This window comes from Lissotriton vulgaris, chromosome 4_1, assembly GCF_964263255.1.
Source record: "Lissotriton vulgaris chromosome 4_1, aLisVul1.2, whole genome shotgun sequence".
Classification (NCBI taxonomy): Eukaryota; Metazoa; Chordata; class Amphibia; order Caudata; family Salamandridae; genus Lissotriton; species Lissotriton vulgaris.
The window spans coordinates 335,255,873-335,271,460 of record NC_141691.1 but is presented as its reverse complement, the minus strand read 5'-3'; the positions used below and the strand labels follow the sequence as shown (position 1 = coordinate 335,271,460).

The window sequence follows — 15,588 nt, the reverse complement described above, 5'->3', positions numbered from 1 at the left end:
CTGAAACGTTCTCATCACTTTAGTGCATCCAACTTGTAACACCATCAGTAGTCTAAAATTGGCTACAAAAATGATGACGGGTATATATATATATTATGAATGGCATGGCTCTCCAGGAAGTGCACCATTACTGGTGTCTAGGGATGTGGCTCGCATCATCAGAGCCATCATCGGAACACATATCTATGATTTAAGATGCTATATTGTAAACCTCTCAGGGATTAGCTGGTTAACAATAACTTTGCGTGCTGTGCCAAAGGCAGCCTTGCTGTAGCATATGAATTACAAAATATCTGGGAGCCATGTCTGACGGCACTGTTCTGGGGAACAACTTTCACTAAGTCAGTCAATGTAACCGTAAACTCCATTGCTAAAGGCTGGGGTGTATGTTATTGGCACCGCCAGCTAAACAGACACTAAACCTTTAACTCAATACTGCATCACAAAAATAGTTTCTTAGACCAATGGTCCTGAAATCGAATCCGTCAATACACTTTGCACAATTAATAACACATTCCAACTTCATTCTCACTAAGCATGCCCACTCTTTAGGAAACTGCTCCCCAAGAGCCCATTCCCAATAGAAGAAAAAGTCCCTTCGCTCTGTAATCTCCTCATCCAGAGCTTTACTTCTTGCGGGTCCTACCAGTGCTCAGCACAAGCAGTGAAAAACAATAACCCAGCGAGTGCAGGTCGGAAACATGCGGCTATTTAAGGCAGCTCACCCGGGGCCCGATGCTTTATCCTCTAATTAAGATATCACCTGCTTTATAAGTTCATAAAGCGTTAGTTTTCTGTTTGTCCTTTGTTTTGCACAACAGCACCCGTGCACCGAATGATGGAAGAGAACAAATGCTGCTGTTTTGAACCGGCTGGTTAGCGTTAGCCATGTTTAAAGAATCATGTATGTTACACTGTTTTCAGCAGTGAAATGTCAACTCTTTTCCTCTTGCTCTCATTGGTACACAAAGGGCGACTGGATAAGGAATGTTTGACAGCATTTTGCATTTAAATCATAATATAATAAAGTTATCCTATGTCGAGTAAGACTTTGAATACATAAAAACAGAGGAATCTAGTTTTCATGTTAGGCCTTGCCTTTGTTACACAGGCCTCGCCTCATGTAAAGGATGGCAAGTTCCAATCCCTAGGCCCTTTTTGATATTTTAATAGAAAACTCTGTTCTGAAGAAGGTGATTGATCCTAATCTCACCGATACGCCGCGTCAACCTTTGTGAAGTTTTTTTTTAATCATCAACACAAGTGTGTTGTTAATATGGATTGTTTTCAAAATGCGTTTTTAAATGTGTGTCTATTTTTATAATTATGAAGAACATCTGAATTGTATATATTTTTTTTGCATTACTGTCTCTAACACATCTATATGCCATTGTGATAATTTGTAATTACTATATGCCACTGTGATGTTTTGGTATTATTGTCTTGGGAACAATTGTATGCTACAAACCCCACTGACATTGGATAGGTCTACCTTAAAGGTTGCCCACCTGGTTTCCCCTGCCTTTTCTGTGCCCTGGCTGACAGCCTGCAGCTGCTGCAGCTAAGACAAGTATCTGACCACTGCCAGCAGTTGTGAATCAGAATCCAAGACCTGCCTGGGTGGGAAGTGTCAACTCCAAAGGAAAGCGGAACCTCTCAGCAAGCCAAAGGCAACTCCGGAAATCCTTTGGCTAGAGTTACTAGTACCCCTGCAGCCGGCAAGCAAATCGCACTCTTGGAATCAAAGAATCACTGGCCATTGGGCCCTCCCCAAAAGTGAATGGTCTAGTTCATTCTGGGAAATGTAGTTCTGACCTCCAGCAAGTTTCAGATAGTTACTGTTTTCCTCTGACCTCCAGGATATCGAAGTACACAAAAGCTGTGTTTGCTACTACAAGGCTTGTAGATGGGCAGTCGGGCTATCACTACCGTTGTTCGACACTGTGCCACAAGGAAATCCTGCAGCATCTTCAACCTTGTGCCTCAGTGGGCCCCTGTGAAGATCTAGCATTACTTTCCCACCAGCACTGCACATCAGCAAAACCAGCACATGCGGCTTCCACATTCATCAACTGGGACAGCAGGAATAACTCTGCATTCGGGCCCTACGAGCCAGTTAAAATTTAACTGACTGATGGAGCCTAGTCCTGGGACCCGCATCACCTTACCCAACAAGTGGGTTCCAATGGCCTCGACCTGCAGTTGGCTGAGTGTCACTAGCATGTTTCCCCATTGACCGCAACATGACAATTGCGCTTGAGTTAAATGCAGTGTTTTATTTTTTCCTTTAAAAATCCATAACTTAGGTTATATTCCTCTGATTGCCTTTGTTTCGGTGTCTAAAATTATATAAAAATCTGCTCTATTTCTAGAATTGTTGTCAGATTTCTTCTGAGTCATGGCAATTACTTACATCCATGTTGGTAATCTGAAATGTTTAACAAATGCTTCTCTAGTAAAGCCGGACTGCTCAGTGACACACTACCAGGAGTGAGCTGGGAATTTATTGGTGTGATTCCAAAGGACCTAATGGGGTAATATGAAGGTAATAGATAGGGAAGCCTGCACAATCTCACTACATAATAGCCCACTTTCCTACATCCTTCTAAAGACCCCACATCATTTTCAATTCACTTATAGCACTGTCCTTATCAATAAGTAAAGAGTGCAGCATAAGTAGTTCAACTGAATTAAAACTAGGTCTGGCTTTAAAGGAATGTTGCATGGTAAAAAAAACTACAAGTAAATAGCATGGGAATAAATATGTATTTGTGTGGAAGCAACAAACTATTGAATAATATTGGAGCTGGTTAAAGGGTCAGGTGACAGTTCCACTGTCAATCGAGAAATAAAAATTCATGTAGAAAAATAACTGTCCTCCCATCTGTGCTGCTGCCAGAGAAAAACATCGGAAATTATCTACTTATTCAAGACACTTTAATAGCATTCCAATGTCATGTGCATATCTCTGAAAGTTCAAGTATAGGCAGCTGGATAAATAAACACAATATTCAAAGCTGTGTGAAGGGGAATAAGTATATTGTGGCAGCAAACTACTTCCGCTCAATCAAAGCCCCTCCTCAGCGAGTCTCACATAATTGTCTGGTGATGGCTGTACTGCCAAGCCAGACCATAAAAAAAGATGACAAGTTAGAAGAAAATGCTAAGGGTTTTACCTAACAGCTTCTCCACGGCCTCAGTCACCTGAATGGATCTAATTCAATCCAGTCTTGAATGGTCTTTAAAGCTGCTACCTTTAAAATAACTTGATAATGAATAAAGACTTTTACTGCTTACTTGTGGGTGCAAAAGCTAGGTCTTGCTTTTTTCTACCAAGGTACTCATTGTCATTTCAATGCTTAAGACTTGTAACATGAGGCCTAGGCTTTCTATGTGTACGTAACTAATACAGTGTGGTCCAACTTTGCATAGTAGGAGAATGGTCAAGAAGTAAGTCTGACAATCATGGATCCATGTGGACTGAGCGGTCCTAAGGGATCTGATATGGCTTTTTGAAAGGTGATCTTAAAAGAACTTACATTTACATCCACACAAATTCCTTCTCAACAACACGTTTAGAGGCATTTTAGGAGAATGTAACAACATTTTTTATTTCATCAACACTTGACAGGCATTTTTCCTAGGTGGGTGTAGGGTCAGTTTACATATTCATCCTACAAAGTCATGACTTTACTGAATCATCAAGCTACCTATGCCTCTTTACAAACAGCTTGGGTCAACGTCCTTGGAGGCCTAGAATTATTTGACACATATCTCCAGCAGATTGTCATACCAAAGGATACCGACTAGAATAATCAATTATTCTTCGCAATTGCTCAAGGTTCTATTTTAACTTTATATGCCCTGAAGCAGGGATAGTGGGCACACTTCTATAACCAGAATACAAAAAAAGTGTAGCCCTTGAATCACCGAAATTAATTTATTAGCATTATATTGTTATTCTCAGTTCAGTACAACTAAGTAAAAAGTCAAATACAAATAGGAAGGCACGGTCTCAAAGTTAGCTCCTGCTAAATATTATGAAAAATATGAATGTTTGATGCCAATAATCAATGCTTTTAGGATTGTCAATGTTTACATCAAGGTAATTAAACAACATATTATCTTAATGTGGCAGATTGTCTTTGAGACTCAATGGGAGAATAAATCATAATAGCTCAATTATACATTATTGTTCTCGCTTACCTTCGGTGGATATAATTTCACACTCTTCACATGTTTTGGTAGGTCAGAAATAACTATATTGAACAAAACACCCGCCAGAATACAACCTAGTTGTAATCCATTCCCAATAGAGATGTGCTCTGCAAGCATACTCTGGTCATTTAATTTCTGTCTATATGCAAGACCTGACCTATGGAAAAAGCTCCACCAGAGAGTTCTTGACTTTTTGTACCATCTACCACATGAAAGAATAGTCAACATTGTCAAAGGGTCCACAGCAGTAAACAAAACAGTAGCACAACTCCTCTGGCATGTTGCCTGGAGGTCAATTGAAGCAGCAAAGAGCAAAGCCCTGACCTAAGATCCCATGATAAGGAAGGAAGGGAGATCGCTCAAGTAGAAGATTGACTGGCCATTCTTCCAGTCTGTTAAGAACTTATCAGGTAAACTATTTGCCAATTGCATCCAACAAAAATATTAGATGTGCTTTGGGATACTTTCATGTCTCATATTTAAAAAAAGTAGGCACACCTTTTGTTAGTAGGTGTAAACTGTCCCAGTAGTTGTATCCTACCAAAAATGGCTAAAGGTTTTCTGTCAACCAGGCAGGGTTTTGCATACGCAACACTGCTCGGTATGCAGTTTTAGTCTATTAATAATAAATAATTTGTACAATATCTTAGTACGATCTAGCAGCTATTAAGCTGCCATCCAGTTGGAATAAGTTGAAACGGGACACATCACTTTCAGTAAAATACAATTTTCAAAGTTATCCTGCCTAACTCTCACCATTCATCTCCATTACGATCTGTTTTTATCTGCTCTATGTTTATTCATTCCACACAGAATTAAAGGAAATGAGACCCAACATCGGCCTCACCTCACCAGAAACATCTATAGTGCAGTTTACCCGTTTGTCTAGGTTTTAAAATAGGTTTATTGTGATATAACATAAATCCTACTGCATAACGATGTTATCAACAAACAAAAATAATTATTATAGATAAGAAATTCAGTTATAAAAATGTCTTGTTAATATACACTGAAAAGTAGTAAAAAGGGATAGGGAGAAATGTGTATGCTTTTTGTTGATGATAAGTCATGGCTAGGTAAAATAAACAATGTTAGAATAATAGTAAACACTAATCAAATTATCCTATAACCATCTGATATGTATGCAAAATAAACAACTGTTAACAAATACAAAATAATTCGATGTAAAACATAACAAGTTACAAAACAGAAGTCGCAAAGGCTTAGCAACTTCTTCAACAAGTGGGTGATACGAAATGTAAGATCTCACAGAGTTAAAAATAGAAATTATAACCGACCATTAAGATTCTCTTTTCATAACAACTGAGATATAGTGTATATTTGCTCTGTCCCATCTCCAGCTGTACCACACAGCATACAAACATGCTTGAAATGACAGTTGACTGTAATCCTTCCAATTCGATGTTATTTGCTGAAAATCGACAGCTTTTAGAACATTGGAATGTTAGGAGCTCCATTGAAAACAGTGGAGTGCTCCAGGCTTCTAATGGCCATTAGAAGCCCGGAGATCCAACATGGAGAACCTGTTGCTCCAACATTCCAATGATTGACTTTGTCCTCAGCTGCTGCTCTGAACAAAGGCCTCTCAGAGGCCGAGGGGATTTAAGACCCCATGGGCATTTGTTTTCACTAATTAGAACATTCTGCCCTCTAGGGGCAGAATGCTCTAATAGCCTTAGAGCCCTCCGTAGTGGGCTCTATTGGCCATTAAAGGCCCGCTCCCTTGTTAAACTGTTGTAGCGGGCCTTTAATTGCCGGTAGAGCCCCCCACGGCAGGCTCTAGCGCTATAATAGAAAATAGAGTATGTTCACATTAAAGGAAATGTAATTCTAATCGCCAGACAGACTGCCCAAAAAGATATTAATAAAACTGAAAGGAACATTAGATTGAAAAATACAAGTCATTTTATTTCAAGCACAGCACAGTGCTGAAACCTAAAGCTTGACACCCGCCTGTATAAAAGTTATGGCCCTAATGGCCCACATGAAAGCAGATGATATGCTACAACATAAAGCCCGGTGTCTGTGTACAAAAAAGCTAGGTGCGCCGTGGCACGTGAAGCAGGCGCTGTGATAAATGACTAGCAGGAAATAAAACAAGTAGTCCCTAAAGGAACACAAAACCAGCTACAGAATAAGTAAAATGTAGTTGGCTGGTGCTCCTCTGCATGGACTTGAAATTATGTATCAGGAGCACCAACCAATAAGGGGCCAGGAAAAAAGAGCAATGCAGGAGTGAACCAATGGCAAGCAGCAGGCAGCATTTCACTTCATACAGTGATTACAGCAGGTCTTCCAGACAGCGAATACCGACTGCATAGGCTCGACATAAAAAGGAGGCCATGGAACATTTCAGAACAGGCCAGAGATATCCCAAAGGCCAGAATTTTTATTAAAAAAAAATCCAAAGATGGCCAGTAACTACCACAAAAAAGACTTCAACCAGAATGCTGGGACACAGCCAACGACAACTCTGCACTGCAAAAACTGTCCATTGTTTTGCAGTGCGCTGCAGTTTTGCTCTTATCTCGTGCCCCTCATGATGATGAGAGCACTCACAGACAATCTCAAGAGTTTCCCTATTCACATAGTTCTTTTGTGTCTTTTGATAGGCCTTCTTTGCCATAAGCTAAATAACTACCTTCTTTCTCATCAAAACAATCACATATTCATTCTTCACCCCATGGGGCAAGTGGGCAAGTTTCTAACTGCTTAGGAATAGAAAATTATATAATTTGAGCCAAAGCCGAAAGCTCTAGAGAAAGCAGCTTTTTACATTTTATGCAAAATAGTTAAGCCAAGACAAGGTGTATGTTCAAGTGTTTTCATGCAATCAGCGCGCCAAGAGTATCAATTTTACAGTTTGTCTTCCAGTTCTGATTTTGTCAGCGTGCTGCTGATTGAAACACATCTGAGGGAGTAGACGATGCTTTCATTCGTGCAGGCGGTGTTTTATTAACACGCTTTGCAGATTTCTGCAAGGATATAAACATAGCAAGCTTCTCTTCGCAGCCTTTAGTACCTCAGATTTAAAACCCTGAAGAGTTCATATTTTACACCTCCTGTTCCAGTGTTTTTTAAGATAGCCGCATAAAATAATAAATCATATTTATGCCACTCTTCTATCTCAAGTACCTAAATGAGGCTTCATATTCGCTAAACATTAAACCATTTCACGCTTAAATTAAAGTGCCGACTAAATCATCCAAATTGTCAGAAGTAAAATCTTTGTTACTTTAAGTATTTGGTACAAAAAATGTTTGCCAAAGGGTGCATGCAGAGTTCACATGCACCCTCTCGCAGTTTGTTTTTTGCAAAGTACTTACAATGGAAAATACCATTAGCTGATGAAGCAGCGCAGGACTTGTGGGTCTTAATATAGATTTATTTAGTGAGAAATCACAATTCAAAAATAATCTCATCAAACCAGCCTGCAGTGGTGAAAATCAGTCTCCACTGATGTCGAACAGATATTTTTAGGAAAAGAGAGACAAACGTTGGATGCTATATTCCCTTGCCTCTCGCTCTTCCAAAGACTGTTCAGTGTGATGTATTGTCTTTGGTGTGATGTAGTTTTGAATTTCGTATCACATATAGTACAAATGTATTGATTGCAAGACACTCCGCAAATATATTTTGGGGGTTACACAACGAAAAAGATGCAATGAAGAGGAGGGAAGACACTCAAGTACAAAAGATACATCTTGGTTGCACTGCACACATCATATATTTGGGGATAAGTGGGGTAAAGCATCTCGGTGTTTTAGAGTTTGGGCATGAGCGATGGTTTTATTTGATTTTTTTTAGTTTCTCAGCTGGGATGATAGGTCCTGTCATCATGCCCCCTGAGGGCCGTTCATGACTTCCATTGGGGGCTGGACCAACATTTTCTTTCTGGCCTGGCATAGGACCAGTCGCCCCTCAATGCAACAACCCAAAATTGAGAAGAGGCTAAAATTGCATTTTTGGGAATCAAACGTGATCTGCAGATCAAACATGTTAGCAGTAAGCACATAACTTGCTGAAGGATCATGGTGGCTTGTAATGCCTGGCCTGTGGGAGGTTGTGATGATCATCTCTAAGGCCACTTCAGGCGCGTTTTCAGGCACTTTTTCTTCAGCGCTACCACTTTCATCTGATAGGCTTTCTTATTGATGAGGTGGAGGCTATTTTAACTGCATTGGAGATGTTGTGAGCCATGCTTGGGGGTTGACATTGGAAGACATCGGGGTTTCAGAAGCTGGCTGGCAGGTGAAGGCTTCCTTAAGTGTATTGGTTTGGGAGATGTGATCTGAATTTGATTCAAAGTTGTTCTTGGTCATGTGTTTGGCTGAGTATGGGCCATCCAAGATCGCAGCCAGATGTTTCAAGCAGCTCTGTTAGACCTGTTAGCATTAGGGCTGTCTTCCTCCCAAATGTTTTGCTTTCCTCTTCAGTTTTTGCTGGACATAGGACTCTGTGCACTTTACTACTGCTAACCAGTGCTAAATTGCACGAGCTCCATCCTTAAAACATGGCAGCATTGGCTCATGCTCAATAGGCATATTTACTTATAAGTCCCTAGTAAAGTGGTACTACATGTAACCAGTGCTGGTAAATTAAGGTTGACTAGTGGATCTGCAGCACTAATTGTGCCACCAACCCAAGTAACCCCTTAAACATGTCTTAGACCTGCCATTACAGCCTGTATGTGTGCACTTACAAACTGCCATCTTGACCTGGGAAAGTAAAACTTTTGTCGGGCCAAACCTATTTTTTGATACATAGGTCACCCTTAGTGTAGGCCCTGGACAGCCAAGACTGCAGGCTGCAAGGTATTTAAAAAAGCAGGACATGTCTCTTTAAGTTGTATATGTCTTGGTAGTGAACAATTCTTACATTCATGTTTTACTTCTGCAAGGCATAACTCTACCATTTAGTAACATTTTTGTTACCTTACTGCATTTTATAAGTGTAATTTCCAAATAGGAATAGGTAACCAGTTCATGTTCAGTGACTCTGGAACTCAAATTTAGTGTACTAACTTATGGTGAAGTCAGATTTTAAATTACAATTTTGAAAATGCAACTTTTAAAAAGGTGGCATTTTCCTACCTTAGTGTCTGTAGCCTGCCTCTGGTCACATGACTGGGTGTAGCTGACAGTTGAGCTTTGTGTGGTCCTCCTAGGCATCCACACAAAATATGAAGCTTAGGTGTGCCTGGATGAGCCATCACTGGCTGGATGGGAGGGAGGAGCTGGACGCAGCCCCACTTACAACTGAATAGGCTGTGTCTCCAATCAAACGGCTGCATACCCTCTGTAGCTAGTCTGGGGCCAGAAGAGGGAAGGCTAGATGCCTGGGGACTATAAAGATAGAAGCTTCTCCCCACTTCAAAGTCACATCTGGATATAAAGACTTGACCTCAGACACCAACTCTTCAGTACACTTCTGAACCTGTCGATACTCTGCCAGGAAGAAGGACTGTTGAGTTACTGAAGGACTGTCACCCTGCCAGACTGCTGCCCTGCTGGATTCCTGACTTGTGAAGCTGTTGTGCTGACCGTCTGCCTACTGCCTTCCTATCTAAGTGAGAAGGACTGGACCTGCATTTTCTGACTCAGAACTCCCCATTGACTCCAAAGGCTATTTGGCTCACCTTCTGACTTAACCTTCAGGGCCAAAAAGCTCCAACAACCTTGCAGTGCACCTGGACTGTGCTATCTGTGTGTCTACACTGGCATGTGGTGAGACCCCAGTCCTGGACCCTTGAAAGTGGGCACAAGGTGCTCTTCCAGCCTCTTTGGATCCAGTGGAATCAACAAATCTCCTCCGCTACGTGGTGCAACCCTGAGCAGAACTCATGCATCACTATTGTTGGGTGTATCGGAGCTGCTACAGTGATCTGCATTGCAACTGCAGTGGCGAAAAACATCCTCGGCACAGGCCCTCACATCTCTAACTGAATGCAGCCTCGACAACAACAACATAAATCCTCGAGACCAATGCATCACCCCGAGTGCCCGACGCATTCTCACATCTGGACTTTGCAATGCAAACTCTTGTCAATGGGATCATCGATGATGACGCAGCATGACCTTGCACCACAGCTTCGCAGCATCTCGGAACCAATGCATTGCTTCGGCTGTGAGATGCATCTTCAATGCTAATCCTTACAATTCTCAGCAAACCAAGATTTAAGGTACTATGTTCAGTGGGCCTAACTGGTTCCCTGTAGCCGGCCCACACTACATTACAGGCGGACCGTACTTGTGACTTTGTCCCAGCCCCGCATGACCTGATAGCCACAGTTGGCGCTTTACGCCGTTTAGCACTATATTTTCCTGAACTCTTTAAAATTGAATAGCTTTGGCTCTACTGATTGAATACTTTTCATTTTGGTCTTGCTCTATTTATTAAAAACTACTCTAGCCTTCTACATCTGTTATGGGATCCTTTTGTTGTGTGTTTCCAGTGTATTATAGCTTTACAGCCAGCCGTTGTGGGCTATACCGGCCATTAAAGGCACAAGCCAAAGGCAGGGAGTGGGCAGTTAATGTCCAGTATAGCCCAGCTATTGCAGGCTATATAAAGCTTTTGGTACATTCTGCTACATCAGGGCAGAAAGTTCTAATTAATAAACCAAAGGCCTCACGGGGTCTGAGGGGATTGAAATCCCCTCGGACTTTGTGAGGCCTTTGAATAACAGCTGTTGCTGTGAATGCTCTACAGCTAACAGCTGTGTGGCTGGGCCATAGCTGTTAGCTGTTGAACATTCACAGCAAGAGCTGTGAAAGGGGTTGAAGACAGCCCGTGGTCACCTCAAATTGGATGAACTGCTTTTAGAAGTTCAGCCAAGCGAGGGAGACCTACGAGCTGAGCAGCATTCACCCCCTACCTCCTTCTGAAGCTCTCGCGACACTGAGCTACACAAGGAGGGAAGGTTGAAGGCTGTGTGTGTCCTTCCACAACCTCTGTTTTTCGTTTTCCTCTGACAAACTAATATATTTTCGAGTCATAGAAAAGAGAAAGGCAGAGCCTGCACATTAGGACATTAAAATTAAGTGGGGGCTGCTTTAATAATTGGGAAGTGGGGCAACATGAAGACAGGGGTTCGGGAGTGAGGGGAAAATAATTTAATAAAATACACTAACTTGCTCCTGCGCCTGCCGCCTCGGATCTTCTCTCACAATGCTGGTCATGCTGCAGAGGCTCCCAAGGGGCTATCACATCACTGCTCTCATCATGCCAATAGTAGCATGAGAGCAGCGCTGTGATTTGCCGGAGCAGGCAGACTTGATGCTCGTTCAGGCCCATGGAGCCTAGGGCTTTTCTCCAACCCTGCTGTTGCAATGCAGATGAGTTGAAGAAACATGAACGTGCATGCATTTTATGGCCGAACTAGGATGGCTGGCCAAACGTACATGCACACTTACAAGTGCTCAACTCTCCTCCCTAAAGTGTGACTCACGGCAGGATACTTTACCCATTGCCTCCAAGTTAAGTCTGACTGCTCTGTGCCAAGCTGCCCAAGGGTTGAGCACAGGTTAAATCAGTGTATGCTTGTGACTTCACCCTGAGAAGAATTGTGATTGCTTTTTGAGAAGAGTATCAGTCTCCCTCAACCTGTAACCCTAATACAAGCCCCAAGGTAGTGCCGTTCACTGGCATTAGCTAATTTAAAGGGGAGTTCCTTGTACCAAAACGTGATGTTTGATAGGGAACATACTTTGTACTTGATGTTTGAAGGGTACCAATGATGAGCATGTAGCATCACCAGCATCAGGTCGTTGTGATGATTGTTAATTGACAACAATTAAACAATAAAAGCAATGCAGCCATATTGCATTCCTCCATTTATAATGAACATCTTTGGTCATATTGTATATGCAATTAAATAGGCGGGACAGTAATTCATCTCATCTTCACTACAAAAAATGAGATGAGGACAGCAAAAGGGGATTTCCAGTTGCAGTGGCAAACCGTCACATGCTCACACAATACCTGTCACTAGGTAATATGATGTACAAGAGAAATCGCTAGCTTAAGTTCTTGTAAACAGCCACTCAAATTGTACGTTACATTACTTTTTTTGTGAACATATTTTAAATAAAGAAAATTGTACCATCATCTTAACAAAACTAGCAACATAATTGGTGAAGACCAACAAAGCTGGTGATTTAAATTCGAATTTCTGTACTTGGAGGCCCAGTATTTTGGTAATCGGAATCAGTGATTACATGATCACTGTTAATTTTACTATGAAATGTTCAGATCCAGTTTGCTTGGTTGAGCATGCTTTTGTGTGTTATTGTGGAATGTATTAGCAGATTTTTAGAAGAAAAACGGATTTTATTTTGGCATAATTTTATTTGTATTGTATTAGCTCTGTATGCTAAAAAAAATTTGAAACCAATTACTAAAGACTTCACTGACATATGGAAAGCATGTGCAACAGCTTTGAGATTTTCCTCCTTGTATCAACGAACAACACGAACAGAATCATTGTAGCCGTGACCTTTTCTTAAATGTCTTAAATAAAACAAGTAAACCCCATGGAGCCAATTTAACATGTTTTCCCAGAGGTGTGATGCACGTTTATAAATAGTGTATGAATTAAATTTCATTTCGTTGTGTTTAGCAGCAGGATGCTACAACATCCTGCTGCTAAACACAACATATAAAATAGGGCAATAGGGCAGGTTTACTGTATTTCTGCTAGAAATTAACTCCTACTACTGCCTTCTGAACAGTGGCGTAGCTAGACCTTTGGCCCCCGGCGACCTGCATGGCATATAAGAGCGGGGGTATGCTGGCAGATTCCCACGATGGCCGCCGGTAAAAGCGGAGGGGGGAGGGGTTAACTGTCAATTACCGCACGTCTACCGCCCAGTGACAGCCGCAGGTATGAGCCGGGGGATGCCGCCGCCCTCAAAACTCGTGTCGCCCGGGGAAGCCCCCCGCCCCCTCCTTGCTATGCCACTGCTTCTGAATTTGCAGGATTATTGATAAAAAAAGCTGTTCTATATGCTGTTCTATATGCTGGGCCCATCTATAAGCCCACAAGCTCACAGAAGTTTCTGATAAATGTTTACGTGCAACATTTCCACCCCTTTGTGCCACGATTACCAAAGCATATTTAGTTAATATCTACAATTCAATCTTCTTACGAGTAGAATTATTAATTCTGGATTGTTCTGTAATCAGTTCATATACCTGAGGGACAAGAAGACAATTTCATAAAGAACAATGGACCGTAATTGATCATCTGGGGCGCCATCTCGAGTTCTGCCCAGTCTTTTTTCTTGAATAGAGAGCAGCCAACAAGAAATATGAGGTTTGTTGCCCATCCCCATTGGTGTTGCCTTGTGTTAATAAGGGTTACATTTTGTCTCTTCTCCTATTTAATATACAGTACCTAAATTGACCTTGGCTTCGCCGATGGAGGTACGCACCACTATGCTGTTCATTTTCTTATCACAGAATTTCTGATCAGTACCTACTCGGAGGCTGAATTTGCTACTGCATGGGACCTTACTTTTCTGATATCACGACTTGCTTCTACTTACTCTGCCAAGTTTTCCATTGATCACCACCATTGACTGAGGCAGATGTCATGTCTGAAATGTTTGCATCACAAGGTCAAGTTTTTGGATTGGACAGGATATTAAGTTTATCGTGGTGATATCCTGCTATAGACATTTGTGCTATTGATCCTAATTTGGGATTCCTGCAAATTGGCCAAATATAGTTATTGGTGAGAGACTGTATTGGTCCTTATGCACGTGATACAGGTTATCTATCTTGGAAGCATGTTTTGTTGATTCAATGCCAGATGCCCTACAAGCATTAATTTGAACATATTCGGAAGAACAGGAATTCCTATTTTAATTATTACAGAATTGCATCATCTTATTAGGGTAACACTTACTTTTTTGTGTAACATTTACTTGTCACCCTCAAATGGATACGAGACATATCATCGTTCTGGTTATTGAACCTCTATATATAACAATAGCCCTGACGAAGTTCCTGTGGCACTGGGGAACGAAACGTGTTGGTTGTGTGTCGTTGTTGTTTTCAAAAGAATTCAATAAAAAGAAGAACCTTCGAAGAACTCATTTGTCCTGACTTCTATGTAGTGCACCTTCCTTTTGCCTTTAATTCCTATTGTAAATAGGCATCTTTCAGCAGCAGTTGTCGGAAGTTGTTACACTCAGTTTGTTAACTTTGAAACTAATAGAGTGAAGGTTCTTGACCTTGGTCTGCTGCTGTGTTCTTACGTTTTTGTGCTAAATCAAATATAGTCAGATTACAGTGTACGAACCATGTTTCTCCTGGACTTGCTCACGTACTGGAATTCCCAATAAATAAAACTACCATCTTGACCATACGAAAGTAGGTAAATCGGGGATTTTCATGGATACACTTCATCTTAAAGCAGTGGAATGTCAGTTTATGATTCACTTATTTAAGAGGATTTAAAGGGAGCAAATACTTCATCACTATTTTCTTTTGTCTTCTACAAGAACCCATTTTTTCTACACTCCATCAACTGACACCCAAACACCAATTTGCATGATTACTTCAGTCTGTTTTGGCACTAGAAGTATGTACACAAAACAGATGTGAAAAACCTTTGAGAAGATTTGTGAATAGCCACAAGGGTTTGATTTCTGCCGGCCACCACTTTTCCATTGGCCATCCTGTACCCTTCCCAAGGAAACCTCACCCTATTCCTAACATTAGAGCAGCAGAAAGTCTGCCATACAAATGAATTGTCTGCATTTAGAAATTGAACTTCCTGGTGTTATCTACAAATTGGCATTTACTTCCATAAATGTAACTTTCTGTGGGCCCAATTTCAATTTAGTTTATTAAAAGGATTTGGAACTGAGACCACAAAGGTTCAATGGCTAGCAACCGCTACTCTTTCCCTTGATCCATTAAATAATTTGGCTGGAGAGAAGATCATTGGTAGCTGCGGAATTGAGTACTTACAATCAGGACCGGAGGGAGAAGTAATTCTCACTTAGTATTGTGAATATCCCAGCATCCTATTTTTTACATCACTTCCAGTGGCATCACTACATACGATGTGTGCCCTTTCTTTATTTGCACTTCCATGTCCGTCTCACTTTGAATTTAATAGCTGAAGAATCTAGGCTGTCACAGAAGTCGGTGGGGATGCGGGTATATGGAAAGGTGTCGTCAGTCCTGTGTGGTACGTTACAAGGCCTGATAGATTCAGTGGGCACTCTCTCAAAACACCCAGTTACTGAAAGGTTGTGCAGAAATGAGTTGTTGATTGAAGAGTTGACCTTTTCTAAACTGAAGGAGGGGTGATGCTTGGCAGATTTAAACTTTGGT

The 15,588-nt window shown here is 41.3% G+C and overlaps 1 protein-coding gene across 1 annotated transcript in view; it reads right to left on the bottom strand.

The window, feature by feature from the left end:
* HS6ST2 (heparan sulfate 6-O-sulfotransferase 2) overlaps nucleotides 1-15,588 on the bottom strand; it is a 945,195-nt gene that overhangs the window by 423,990 nt on the left and 505,617 nt on the right. The window lies entirely within an intron of this gene.